General features: G+C 44.2%; 1 long non-coding RNA gene across 2 annotated transcripts in view; it reads left to right on the top strand.

Moving 5' to 3' along the window:
- The first annotated feature begins 513 nt into the window (after positions 1 to 513).
- The window catches only part of LOC142748976 (uncharacterized), a 442,387-nt gene continuing 427,739 nt past the window's right edge, over positions 514 to 15,161 (top strand). For both annotated transcript variants that reach the window (XR_012882347.1, XR_012882348.1), the window contains exon 1: positions 514 to 773. This is a non-coding gene — a long non-coding RNA (uncharacterized LOC142748976). The remainder of the gene's footprint in view (positions 774 to 15,161) is intronic.

Genomic DNA, 15,161 nt, shown 5'->3' with positions numbered 1-15,161 from the left:
TGCACTTACTGAGTGCAGGGACCGCCGCCCAGTTGTACCCCATCGCCTAGGGCGGGTCGTTGCAAGTAGGCAGGGACAGAGTGGCGGGTAGATTAGGGCTCACTTGTCCGTTTCCCTACCCCCCGGTCATTACAATTTTACTATTAGATTAATTTTCAATGGCGCGATACACCGCAAAACACAGTGAACCCATCCCCCCCGCATGTCTTCGTCCGAAAAACAGGGAACCTGTTGTTAAAAATTTGAATCCCACCCCTTAGGCATAACCACCTTTGGGATCCTCATCTATCTCTAGAACAGAGCCACCTGACCCCCATCATACCTTCTGTGTTTAGTTTATTTTGTATTTTGGTATCTGAATGTCCGTTTTATTTTTTATTCTGCCACAAAATAAAGGACAAGCAAAGCACCTGTTTCAAAAAGAACTTCTTTGTGACTGTCTCCGACTGCATTTTGCCTACTGCTACAGAGCTAATTTTCACACTACTTGCAACATTATTGGTGAGACATAATACAGCACGGTTTGTTCTGCAATGCTCTGCAAGTACACAGCTGCAGATTACGTTTCAGATGGAAAAGTGAAAGTAACTTCAGCATAAAGCCAGACCTCTTCAATTTATGAACGCAGATCGGAACCTGGATATGAAAAAGCAAAACGTCTATGCTACACAGGATTTTCAATGGATTATTTATCAGAACTGCACACCCTGACTAGAATGTGGATTATAATCTGTGATTATGGTATAATATGAAAAGCGGAAGATCAACTAAAGGTAATTATTAAAGTCTATATCTCTTCCATAACAAGGTCATATAGATTCCTGAACACAATTTTCCCCTCACTATACGGGTGTCATACTACTAACCACCCGAAAATAATATAATATTTTCAGCCCTGTAGATTCTTTGTTGGTTACATGTCTATACAGTTAACCAACTATGGACGTCCATAGCTGGTTAACTATACGTCCATAGTTGGTTAACTATACGTCCATAGTTGGTTAACTGTATAGGCATGTAACCAACAAAGACTCTACAGGGTTGAAAAATTGATAACATAGGATGTTAAAGTGATAACCAACAATATATGTCCTACAGTCCTATCTATAGCAGAGAAGAAAATACCCAGACTAGAAAATGGGGCAAGCGTTCACAGCCAATTACCTCATCACATACAATTATATTTGTCGATAATTCTTATTGTTTGTCTGTAGATCATATTCGTTGGTAGATAAATACAAAAAAAAAAGATTATTGTAAAGAAAGTTGTGTCGTAGTAAGAATAACAAGATTCAATTTACTTCAGTTGCTTTCACTTTCTATTCTCTCTATTTCACAAATGTTACCCCTTTTTTTATAGAATGAGAAACATTTTTGTTTGATAGAATTATATGTAAGGTAATGCTAAGCAAAAAACGAAAACATTCATCGCTGAAAATCTTTGAAATGCTATTGTGTTTAAATCAGGGATGATGATGATGGGCTGAGCCATCAAAGGAGACTTGTCCAATCCTTTCTGTTCTTCATCATATTTTATATGATCAATGATGAAATCAAAGATATTGTTGATATTAAAGTTTGTCATAAAACCGGGATTTTTGTCATCTATAACGATAGATTTTGATCACTTATTTCTGTCTATTGGCCTTTTTTCGTGACCCGAAAGACTGTGTCAGACACTGAACATAAGGCCGGATTCACACGAGTGTGTACGTTTTGCGTGCACAGAAGGTCCTCAAAGGGTCCGTGTGTCATCAGCATATGATGCGTGGCTGCGTGATTTTCGTGCAGCCGGCATCATTATGACACACGTGGTGCTTTTCTGTTTTCATTCATAGTTTTGACTACTGTAGAGCGATGACTTTAATGGGTGCGTGATGCGTGAAAAATGGGCAAATATAGGACATGTCGTGAGTTTTACACAGCGGACATACGCTGCGTGAAAATCACGGACTGTCTGAACAGCCCCATTGACTAACATAGGTCCGTGCGACGCGCGTGAAAATCAAACCTCCTATACTGTGTGCCGCCATTTTCTGAGCGACTGCACAGTGTAGGAGGATTAGATACAGGGCTCAGCAGACAGTATCACACGAACATAATACACACATCACATACACGAACATAAATTACCTGTCGTCGCCTCCGCTGGTCTACGCTCCTCTTCCTTGCGCCTGAACATATGGCCGGAAGCTGCGGCCGGAAGTTGTCATCTTACTGTCCGGCAGCGGCTTCCGGTCCACATGAAAATGGCGCCGGAGGTCGCTCTGCGCATGAGCTTCGTTTTGGTCTGTGTGGGAGTGGCGCATGCGCCGTTGCCACACAGACGGCGTACACTTCTGAGAATGGAACAGCTCCCGTTCGCATTCTCTATGGGGTTGTATGTGCCGTATTCCATCTCTGTATGTGTCGTTAATCAACACATACAGAGATGAAAAAAAAAATGGCAGCCCCCAAAGAGAAGTAAAAGTTTGAACACAGTAAAAATTAGAATGAGACAACACTGATAAATAAAATTTTTGTTTATATTCCCTTTAAGCTCAAGACTTGCGTTAAAATCTGTTCCCATAGATAAAATTCTCATCTTGGTATTGACATTGCAGTGTAAGAAAGGATGTTTTGTAGGTGTTGTGCCACCTAAGGAGCTTGGATGCCTTTTATATTTTAAAACTGTATTATTTCATTTGATGATCAAATAAATACACAGACAGCTTTAAAAAAAAGATGGCTTTAAAACGAGAACAACGTATTCTTATCAATCGTTTTAATTTTCATGTTCAGGCAGCTCATTGGAAATTCCAGAAATGCAGCTGCAAATCATAGGTATTTGCCAGGGCATGACATTTTACAATATTTGTATTCTATATAATGCTACTAACCACATATTATTGGCTGTAAAGAAGAGAAAAGAAGTCACTTTGACTATAAAATTTCAAATAGTTTCTTCATTAAAAATGCAGCATAGACTTCCGGTTCCGGCGCGCACATGGTTAGACGCGAGTAAAGAGAGCTCCGTTAACCCGACTCAAAAAATCGGGGTCCCGAGGCTTTGATACCCGACTTGAGGCCACTGGCCGACAACCCGAAGTACAGGCTTCCCTCCGGCGTATGGAGAGATTCCTGGTGAAAACCGGGACCCCAGGATTAAACTCACAGGCCCCGCAGACTGACGACATGCTGCCGCTGGGGAAAATGGCGCCTGAGCCGGCCAGGAACACGAGGAGCACGAGCTCGCGCTCGGCATCACAACCTCCTCTGGTGCAGCCAGCATTGTAAGAAGGTGAGCCTGATACTATGCTTCACAATATGGACATTTCATGTCGAGTTTTGGCCATAGAAGTAGCTAAACTTATAGCCCCAGATATTACAGCTTCTTTGGAGGCGACGGTGTCGAAATTATTACATCAAATACAGTCGGATGTCTCAGCTCAGGTGGAACGAATCACTGATTTGGAGCAACGTCTTAGTTTATTGGAGATAGCGGGAACACAGGAGGAGGTGAAGAAGGTGATTGCTTCCAATCTCCAACTGGTAGATAAAGTGGATGACCTGGAGAATCGCTCGAGAAGGAGCAATTTACGCATCATTGGGCTCCCAGAATCTATACCAGCAGGCCAGCTGCTAAAGTTTTGTGCTGTGGAATTGCCTCAGGCGCTGGGCTTGCCTGCCCCGCTGAGAGCGGAGAGAGCTCATAGAGTGGGACCAATGCGAAGTGTTACCCAAGATGGCGCTCCAGCAAGACCGCGACCAGTTATTGTGAAGTACCTGGACTATGTGGATAAAACAAATGTGCTACAGGCCTATCGAAGGTCCTCGGCACAAGTGAGAGTGCGAGGCAACAGAATCTTACTGTTCGGAGATTGCTCGGCAGAGGTTACACGCAAGCGGCGTGCTTTCAGCATGGTGTGCTCTCTACTGGTCCAGAAGCGCATTCGGTTCTCTTTGATGTTTCCCGCCATTCTTAAGATCTTCGAGCCCGGTGGTGGTGTGGAATCGTTTTCATCTCCAGGGGAGGCGGCTAAATTTGTGGAAAGCTTGTCCCAAGACAACAATGGGGATCGTCAGACATACAGAGATGGATTGCCTCGCAGGGGACGTTCCAGAAACAGGAGTACCAGGAGGGGTCTTACCTCTTCTTCTCCGGACTGACGGGAGATGTCCAGATGGTGATGGAAGGAGACTCATGTTATTTTAAGATTCACAATGTCTGAGGCACAATTGTTATTCCTATAGTTGCATCGGAGGTTGATGCTTACTGATGTTATTGGTAGGGGATTGTGCAGCTGAAGTGAGGCTTGAGGGAATTTCTGCATGGAGTCGGGTGGGAGTGTACGATTTTGTTGATACTTTCCTGATATAAAGGGGGTTCATGGTATACCAAGGGGTTCCTAGTGGTGGAATGTGCAGAGATTCCACGCTAAAATGTGCGAAAAAAGAGAAGTCTGAAACTAGTAATGATCTGTTGTTGGTGTTTCAATCTTGTTTTATGTTTAGGGAGGGGGGAGGAGGGGGGAAACTGTCTCGGTGGATGAGGTTTGCTTTGCCATTGCTGTGAGATGCCTAAAGTAATAACATGGAATGTGAAGGGACTGCAGTCCCCACATAAGCGCATGATGGTCCTTCGCCACCTGAAAAAGTTGAAAGCTGATATAGCAATTTTGCAGGAAACCCATCTGCTGGAATGTGGTTTCCAGAGAATGCGCAAGCTATGGGTGGGTACAGTAGTGGGTTCTCCAGCAGTCAATGGCAAGGCGGGCGTCTTACTCCTCATACACAAAATAATTGATTGTTCTGTGGTTACTTCTGAGCAGGATGGAGGGGGCAGATATTTACATGTGATCTTAGATGGCGCAATGGGGAGAGTGAGCTTGTACTGTATATATGCACCGAATGACAACAATCGGGTCTTTTTTCAATTCCTGGAAGGTAAACTTTTAGCGGATAAAGAACCTCAGATTCTTTTGGGAGGGGACCTTAATTCGGTTTTATGCACAACAGAGGACAGGCGAAGGGGAGATGGTAGGGTACTGGTTGAAAGAACGCACGATAAAGTCTTGGCCCCATTACTGGCCTCCACAGGCATGGTAGATGTATGGAGAACACAATTTCCATTAGGTAGAGAGTTCACTCACTTTTCCAATGCGCATACCGCATGGTCGTGTATTGACTACTTGGTGGCTTCTCCGGTGCTCCTCCATAGGATTCTTAGTGCTGACATAGAGGACTTGGTGATTTCAGATCATTCACCGGTATCTCTGATCTTGGCAGATACATTTAAACGGGGATCGGATATCTTGTGGAGATTTCCTTCTTTCTTGGTAACTGATGAATCCTTTGAGGCATGTTTGAAGGGCTGGTTATTGGAATATAGTCAGGAAAATCAAGCCCATAGGGAAGACAGCCACTTGTTTTGGGACACAGCCAAGGCAGTACTGAGGGGGAGGATCATTTCTTTTGTGTCGTCGCTTAAAAGAAAAACCAACAAGCGTTATAACGAGTCTAGTAGAAATCTTCGCATGAAATATACAGCGTACTCGGCAAATCCCACATTAGCGCTTCGGGATGAATGGCTTACAGCTAAGGCAGAGTTTGAAATGTGGCTAGATAGAAAGGAAAGGTTCCAGAGAGAGCAAACAACTGCGCATTTCTTCAGGTATGGCAATAAAACAGGATCCCTGTTGGCCAAAATGGCGAAAGGGCAATTTCGCCCGACTCACATAGGGGGGTTGAGAGATGGGAACGGGGAAATACAGAAAGATCCAAAGATCGTCAATGATATACTGGGAGATTACTACACTGCGCTATATGCACAGGATACTTCGGGGAGGACTGAGGGGAGGGCGTTTCTGGACTCTTTAACGATACCATCTCTCTCGGACTCTGATAGAGAATCGTTAAATGCTTTGATCACGGAACAAGAGATAGTATCAACCATTAAATCATTGACGAATAATAAAGCGCCAGGACCGGACGGGTTCTCTAGTGACTTTTACAAGATTATGAGGGAGGAGGTCACACCCATTTTATTGCCGGTGTATAATCATATGCTTTTAAATAAGGAATTCCTGAAATCGGGCAATGTAGCTTATATCAAGGTATTGTACAAGGAAGGGAAAGATCCGACTAACCCGGGCTCCTATCGCCCAATCTCTTTGATAAATCAGGATGTTAAAATATTGTCGAAGATATTGGCCGACAGGTTGGCCCTGTTTCTCCCGGATCTGATTGGGTCACACCAGGTGGGTTTTGTTAAAGGGAGATCGGCGGTCAAAAATATACGCACGGTTCTGGCGGCACAAGATGCAATAAAGACTACTAGCATGGAGGGGTACGAGTCGCCAGCACTTTTAACATTGGACGCCGAAAAGGCCTTTGATAATGTTCACTGGGATTGGCTGGGGTTAGTTCTAGATAGATTTGGGATACAGGGTTTGTTTAGGAATTACCTGGAAGCGTTATATTCAGAACCTCTAGCTAGGGTGTTCACCACAGGTTTTCTTTCAGCACCGATCCATTTATAGAAGGGAACAAGACAGGGATGCCCCCTGTCTCCATTGCTGTTTGACTTAGCTTTGGAACTGCTGGCGAGACATCTTCTGTCCTCCAGTGATTTTGAAGGGATAATGGTTGGAAGTCAGGAGATTAAACTGACATGCTTTGCTGATGATCTTTTGCTGTTTCTGAGATCGCCTGGGGATCATTTGTGGGGGGGGGGGGGCGGAGGGTGCTGGAGAAGCTACGGTACTTTGGATCATTCTCAGGATATAAAGTCAATGCGCAAAAGAGTCAATTACTCTACTTGAAGGAATCAGGGGCAAGACCACCCTTGCAGGGTATTGTGGAAATAGCCAGATCTTATATCACATACCTGGGGATTAAAATAGGCAAATTTCCCTCCTCCCTCTATAAACTAAATTATTCACCCTTGTTTGAAAAAATTCATAAGGAACTAAATCGATGGGCGTCACTGCCGTTGTCATTGTTTGGGAGAGCTGCTCTTTTAAAAATGATAAGCTTTGCTCGTCTGTTATATCCAATGCAAACAATACCCATATTGATCAAGCACCTAGATAGCCAAAAATTACAGACAGCATTTCTACAATTCTTGTGGCAGAAGAAAAGACCTAGGATTGCATATAAAAAATTGGCACTGCCCAAAGTTGATGGTGGCATACAGTTACCACTTATTCGATATTACAATTTAGCGGCCATCTGTAGGCACATAGGTGATTGGCTGCATAACACTAATTTGTACTCCAATGTTCAACTGGAACAGGCTTTGGCTGGATCGGATTCGTTGACGGCACTGTTACACTTGCCCTATGCTCAGCTGCCTAATAATGTTAAGTCAAGTTTGTTGCTAAGGGATACAATAGGCGCCTGGAAGGCGGTGCGGAAGCTTTTTGGCCTTCCGTATGGTCTTTCTAAATTCTGGCCATTATGGGACAACCCCATGTTCCCACAGGGGAGCCAGAATAAATTATTTTCGCAGTGGAGATCTGAGGGGATCAATGTTCTGGGCCAACTCATGAATGTTGAAGAGGGAAGATGGTTTACGTGGCAGGAGTTCTCTAGCAAGTATAATTTGAGGCATAATCAGTATCTGCAATATGCTCAAGTAACAGAGTTATGTAAAACCAAAGTAGGCAATATTGAGGTAGTGGAGATGCGGGGGGCATTTGATGGGATGGTGCCGCAGGGCGTTATGGGTAGAAGCCTTGCAAGTTTATATGGTAAGCTTCGGAATGTCCACCTTGACTCTTTTAGTACCTCCTGCTTTCGGACCTGGGAAGTGGAGCTGGAAGATCCAGAAATCTCTAGCAAAATTCGGGAAGGGTGGGAGAGGGTGAGGAAGGTCATGGTAAATGAGCAGTGGCGTGAGATGCACTTCCGCCTTATGCACAGAGCGACAAATGCTTATAATTTATCCTATAGGGACGCTCCAGCACACTATCTGCGTAGTTGTCCTAAATGTGACCTACATAAAGCTAACTTACTTCACGGGATGTGGTTGTGCCCACAAATTCGTGCGTTTTGGAACCTTGCTCTACAATTTAATAAAGACACCTGGGGGGGAAGAGGTGCACGCAAACCCACAGGCAGTGCTGTTTCACTATATCCCCATGGATCCAGATGGGGGGGGGACCACCTCTAGTAGCCCGGAAAGGAATCCATATGGCATTATTGGCTATCAAGAAGTGCATCTTTCGTCACTGGTTACAGGCATCGGTCCCGGGAATTGCGGAGGTTGTGACTACTCTTAAAACTTTATTGGGATATGATAAAACGGACCTAGAAAGACACAAAGAAAGATCTACAGAACAATTTTTTAAAACTTGGCGTATATTTATTGAAAAACATTATTCCGCAGCGGAGATAGGGGTGTTCATGTGCACATTTCAACACACATCATGGTATAGTTCACAGAGTATCCAGGGCACGCTAGGCATGCTACTGACTAGTTAAGAACCTGCTCACCGAGATGGAGGAGAGTTGGGGGGAGGGAAGGGGATGTTCGGTTTTGTTTTGCCTTATTCATTGCCTTGTAACTTGATGATGACAAGTAAAATGAAAAAATTATTTTGGAGTTAGAACACATTGTTATATGATGTACTTATTATTGTATGTGTGACACGTACTGTATACCTGTAACTGTTCTGACTTTAAATAAAAATATATTTAAAAAAAAAAAAAGCAGCATACCTGGAGCACCAGAAGTAAAAGGTTATGTTTGTGATTTGCCAAATTTGTATTTTCCATTGTAAGGGTATGTGCACACGTAGTGACCAAAAACGTCTGAAAATACGGAGCTGTTTTCAAGGGAAAACAGCCCCTGATTTTCAGACGTTTTTTGAGCAACTCACGTTTTTTGCTGCGTTTTTCGCGGCGTTTTCACTGCGTTTTTTACGTCCGTTTTTGGAGCTGTTTTCATTGGGGTCTATGAGAAAACGGCTCCAAAAACGTCCAAAGAAGTGCCCTGCACTTCTTTTGCCGAGGCTGTATTTTTACGCGTCGTCGTTTGACAGCTGTCAAACGACGACGCGTAAATTACAGGTCGTCGGCACAGTACGTCGGCAAACCCATTCAAATGAATGGGCAGATGTTTGCCGACGTATTCTAGCCCTATTTTCAGACGTAAAACGAGGCATAATACGCCTCGTTTACGTCTGAAAATAGGTCGTGTGAACCCAGCCTAAAAGTGAGCAATGAAAGAAACCTGCGGAAAAAGTTGTATCATAGGAAAGTTACGGCCAGCCGAATACAGAACACATAGCTCCAGCCCAAATGATCACTATTTCATCAATAGATACCAAAATATTAAATTTAAAGTTTAGCTAAACACAGAAAAATCTTTTCGTAGAGATTTGCGGCCACAACGTGAATCAGTGTGTATATAGGAAACCCGCCATCGCTAATTGCATACAAAAATGCAGTAAAAACCAGCTTCCGTATTTTCAGCCGTTTTTCAGGGCGTTTAAGGCCAGAAAAACGGCTGAAAATAAGCCGTGTGAACATACCCTTAGAGTGCTGTCTTAACAGCTTGGACCAACACCCCATCCCATCATATATCATGATTAGACTAGTTTATATATATATACCAGGTCCACACATGCAGAATTCTTCCATCACGTCTGAACGTAGCTTTATTAACACCCATAACCTTGTATTTATATTTTAAAAGGTTTAACATTAGAAACTGCATCAGTGAAAATATTCAAGTGTGTAGAGTTGGGTAATTCTACAAAGGAGACTTTTTTATGTTGGAGGAATAAACAGCGCCAAACTTGTTTTATTAAACATTTGGCAATGTTACAGTCAGGGCCGGCGTTAGGGGGGTGGGCAAACTGGGCAATTGCCCAGGGCCCCATCCTCTTAGGGCCTCTTACTGCTACGCCTCCCGGCCCATAAGCTTGGTGGTGTCGCTAGCAGGAGGGGACTAGCAAGAGCCACGTTCACTTATATCTGCATCCACGTTATGCCTGCAGTCTATAAGGTGCTGGGAAGACTCCCTCTGCAGGCCGGCATGATGACGTCACTGCATCCGCTGGTCTGTACAAGCATCCCGCCCGAAGGCTCTGCAGCTCTCCGTTAATCGCAGGAACAGGGCAAGGTAAGTACAATATTTTTTTTTGGGGGGGGGATTATGTGGCAATATACAAGGGGGCATTGCTGTGTAGCACTATATACAAGGGAGGGGGGCTGTGTGGCACTATATACAAGGAGAGGCTGTGTGGCACTATATACAAGGGGGGCTGTGTGGCACTATATACAAGGGGGGCTGTGTGTCACTAAGGGGGAGCTGTGTGGCACTATTTACTAGGGAGGCTGTGTGGCGCTATCTACAGGGGGCTGCATGGCGCTGTCTACAGGGAGCTGTGTGTGGCGCAATCTACAGGGGTCTGATTGTGGTACTATCTACTAAGGGGCGCTGTGTGGCACTATTTTCAAGGGAGGGGGGTTTTGTGGCACTATATACCACAGAGGGGGGGCCGTGTGACACTATATTCAAGGGATGGGGCTGTGTGGCTCTATATACAAGGGAGGGAGGGCTATTTGGCACTATATACAATGGCGGCTGAGCGGCACTGTATATGAGGAGGGGGCTGTGTGGCACTATATACAAGGGGGGCTGTGTGGCCCTATCCACTAGGGTGCTGTGTGGCATTATATACAAGGGGGGAGGACTTTGGCACTATTTACAGGGGGCTGTGTGTGGTGCTCTCTACTGAGGGCATTATGACTGTGGGGTCACAAAGGGGGCATGGTTACTGATGGGGCACTTTTATTGTGTCGAGCACTGAGGGATCGTTATTACTGTCAGGGGCACTGTGGATTACGAGTTTATTTATAGGATGGGGTATAGGTGTGGAGGCTGCTGGAAAAGCAAGAAACCAAATGTCTGTATGTCAAATTCGTCACGAGTCGTGGCTGGAATAAGTCGTCACAGTGGTCTGGGCCGGATGTAGAAAAATAGCTAAAGTGAACAACTCTAATCAGAGAAAACATCACCTGTGAGTCACTGGATATAAATGTGCTGTAATCACTTATATGGTCTGCAGAGCTCCTGTGTATAACGAGCATCTACCACCATATAATCACTATATGATAGTAATATTGGTCTTTGTATATGGGTCTTTATTCAGTAACAGTATGGGGGTATTATTGAGTCACTATGTGGTTATGGTGTGGCGGTATTATTTGGACCTCATATTATGTTTTTATTGGTAATATTGGTCTTATAATAGTGAGTTGTGTTCAGAAACGGGATGCAGGTAATATTTAATCTGGTATAGTGGTATGATTTAATAACTGTATATGTATATAGATAAAAAAAAATTTAGACCAATACCATGTCGGCTATTGGTCTAAAATTCTGTGCTAATAAATTTATTAAAATATCTTTATAGTGGTCAGAGCTTAATTTTTCGGATAAAGAGCTCCAAACCGAGGTCAAATTTTCCATTTCCGATATGCACTTCTTTAACCCCTTAATGACACAGCCCAGTTTAGGCCCAGAGACTCAGAGCCCATTTTTCAAATCTGACATGTGTCACTTTATTGCTTAGTAGGAATAAAAACGGGATTAAAAGGCGCTGCTTGGATATATTGATGAAAATATCTTATTGAGTAGTCATAGTACAGATGCTACGCGTTTCAACGCCAGACTGGCGTCTTCATCAGGCAAGTAAAAAAGACAGAAGATAAGCATGTATATATACTGCTGTTATGATAGTGTTAATTGGGCCAATTCAGACAGAGCTGAGGACCAAAAAAAAAAAGCGGCAAAAGACAAAGGCAGGTCAAAGTTCAGAGCAAACAGATAAAATTACCATAATAACAAAGTGTAATCAAACCGATGCCAAGTTTTGTGACAAATAAATAATTAAACCTGGGTGGACGAAAAATGCATTATTAATGAGGAGAATTGCAGCGGACTAAAACACCCGATACTAACATTTAATAACATTTAATAAAATATAGTAAAAATGAGGGGAGACCTTGTAGCAGGGGTTAAGAGAATCGATGTAGTGAATTCGTGCAATAGATTATTTACGATACGTGGAGGCAATCGAAAGGTACTGAATGTAAAAAGACAGTCGCGGTCGTAGACAAGGCGACCGCTAACAGTACGGTGGCCGGAGGAGTACAAAAGGAAATGGACCGCATAACGGAACGCAAACACGATTGCTCGCGCGGCGCCGGACAGAGGGCACAGGGGACCAAAGGACCACATCAGAAGGGAATGGACGGTGAGTAAAAATAACAGATAATTATAGATACGATGAATTCGTACAGGAAGGATACATGTTGTAATGAAAAAATGAAAGTACTCTGCAGAAAATAAAGAAATAGATAACGAATATTAAACGAAAAAAACAAACAAAACAAAATGATGCAACAGAAGGGAGAATTGAAATACATGAGAAAATTAGATATATGATGGTGAGAAAGGATAATGAAGAGTTGATAAGCATGAACAGTGGTTAAGGACAACAATATTAGTAAGCACAAGATGAAAAATAAATGGAACCAATATAATAGATGGAAAATATAATAGTAGTAGTAATAGTAGTAATAGAAGATGGAAAGAATGATAAAAAGAATAATACATAGAATTAACAATAATAATGAGAACAATATTATTCTCATTATTAGTCCAAAGCAGACTCTGTAATATCGTTGAGGCCATTTGGATATAGGGTCCCCAATTTATAGATCCAAAAATGTTCCCTTTGTTTTAGTCTGATGAACCTGTGCCCTCTGTCCGGCGCCACGCGAGCAATCGCGTTTGTGTTCCATTATGCGGTCCATTGCCTTTTGTACTCCTCCGGTCACCGTACTGTTAGCGGTCGCCTTGGCTACGGCCGCGACTGTCTGTTTACATTCAGTACCTTTCGATTGCCTCCACGTATCGTAAATAATCTATTGCAAGAATTCACTACATCGATTCTCTTAACCCCTGCTACAAGGTCTTCCCTCATTTTTACTATATTTTATTAAATGTTATTAAATGTTAGTATCGGGGGGCGTGGCTTAGCGGCGTATGTGAGAGGAAGCAGGAACCGGAGCTCCCGCTGCCGATACCCTGGAAATCATCCTGAGACTCCACTATACTAACGCGGACATACCTGTGGTGACAGGGGAGAAGACGGTGATCCTCCAGGTACAATTCTGGATCTGACTGAGGCTGTTATGACCCGGTCCAGGTAATCTAAGGCGGCAGAGGACGGTGAGCTGGGGCTGCAAGATGGCGCCGACATTTGCTCGTATGCAGAGAGCAGGGATGTGAGAGGGGCGGCAGCATCCAGGCTGGAACGCTTTGCCAGGAAGGCCCCTATGAAACCTGAGGCAGCTGGAGGAATGTCGGATGGAGGGAAGGAGCAGGCTGGCCGCTCAGGCTCGAGATATGAGCCGCTGCGAGCACAGATGGAGTCAGAGGAGGAGGAGGAAAATGGAGGAGACGTTTCAGGCGGTTCAGGAGGAGGATTGGATGGAGGCATGCAGAATGTGGACAAGCCGGGCCCCACGCTGGCAGATGTTTTTTCGGCGGTAAGCCTGAGTAATACTACGCTGGCTAAGCTTACTTGCCAGGTGGGGGGAATTAAGGAGGATTTGTCTATCATACGGCATGACTTGCAGAAGGTGGCAGAGCGCACAACAGCGGTGGAGGGTCGAGTCAGCGACTTAGAAGATAGCATGCTGCCAATGAGACGAGATGTAAATGCGGTGGCGGAGGATGTAAAGTATCTCTTATCTAAAGCTGATGATTTGGAGAATCGTTTAAGACGAAATAATGTGAGGATGGTGGGAATCCCTGAAAAAGTGGAAGGGTCTAATCCGGATTCCTTTTTTGAAAAATGACTATTGGAGGTTTTTGGAAAAGAGTCGCTGACCCCATTATTTGCAGTGGAAAGAGCTCATAGAGTACCCACACGTCCTGGTCCACCTGGGCGGCCACCGCGACCTGTTCTGGTAAAGCTGCTCCATTATAAAGATAGAGACATAATTCTTCGACAGGCCCGGGAAAGGCAAGATATTCGGGTGAACGGTGTGAAGGTGTCTTTTTATCCGGATTTCTCTGCAGAAGTCCAGAAGCGGAGGATGCAATTTCTGGACATAAAAAGGCGGCTGAGGAACCATCGGGTTCAGTATTCTATGCTGTATCCTGCAAAGCTTCGGGTGGCGGCATTGGGATCCGTGCAATTCTTCGAAAATCCGAAAGATGCACTCAGATGGCTGGACAGTCATGATGATCGCCTACGGCACGATCGAGAGGAAGCGGCGGCGTGATCAACAGGCGGACGGTTAAAGAAGGGACTCTACTGTGAAAGGAGGAAGATGAGTTACATGAGGGCATAAGGCCTTGTTTTTATGCATTTTTATGTTGGTCTAAGGATGGGCTGCAGTTCATGTGTCATTGATGGTTGGAGGTGAGGAAAGTGCTGTCAGTTCAAGGGCAGACTGAGATGTTGGAGTCATTAAAAATACTAATTGTTTATTGAGGAGGAGGTAGCGGGAAGCTCTTGGTTTTGAAGGTTAAAACTGTAGGGGAAAAAGAATGTGTCTTTACAAAGTGAGTGGGAAGCTGTATGGTCATAGTGGTGAAGTTTTCTTCGCCAGCCCGGGCCCTCTTAGGAGGGTATGTTTATGGATAGTTGGGGGGGTTAGGGTGGGGGGAGGGGAGAGGTTTTGGAGGGAAAGGGAGTTTGCAATGCAGTACACTCTGATAGCCACTGGATTTAATGGGAATAGCCACTGTCAAAAGCAAGAAATGTCCAGATGGGGGGTAGGGTAAATTTGTTGTCCTGGAATGTGAGAGGTATGGGGGAGGTAGCTAAAAAGCGGGCTATATTTGATTACTTGAAAGGGCAGTCCGCTGGAGTGATGGGCTTACAGGAAACTCATCTTACTACTGATACGGTGCAACAGATACATAGGGTATGGATACGGCACAGCTTTCACTCTTTTCATTCTACATACTCGAGGGGGGTTAGCCTCCTAGTGCATAGAGATGTGCCATTTAGCTGTTTAGACTCCTTTAAGGATAGAGATGGGAGATATGTTGGGGTGCATTGTAAATTGTTTAATTGGGAATGTATACTTGTGGTGATGTATGTGCCTCCCCCGTACTCTGTGGTACCAATGAGAGAGGTGTTGGA

Source organism: Rhinoderma darwinii, chromosome 3 (genome assembly GCF_050947455.1).
Source record: "Rhinoderma darwinii isolate aRhiDar2 chromosome 3, aRhiDar2.hap1, whole genome shotgun sequence".
Classification (NCBI taxonomy): Eukaryota; Metazoa; Chordata; class Amphibia; order Anura; family Rhinodermatidae; genus Rhinoderma; species Rhinoderma darwinii.
The sequence above is the reverse complement of the archived record's forward strand: the minus strand, read 5'-3'. Positions and strand labels throughout refer to the sequence as shown.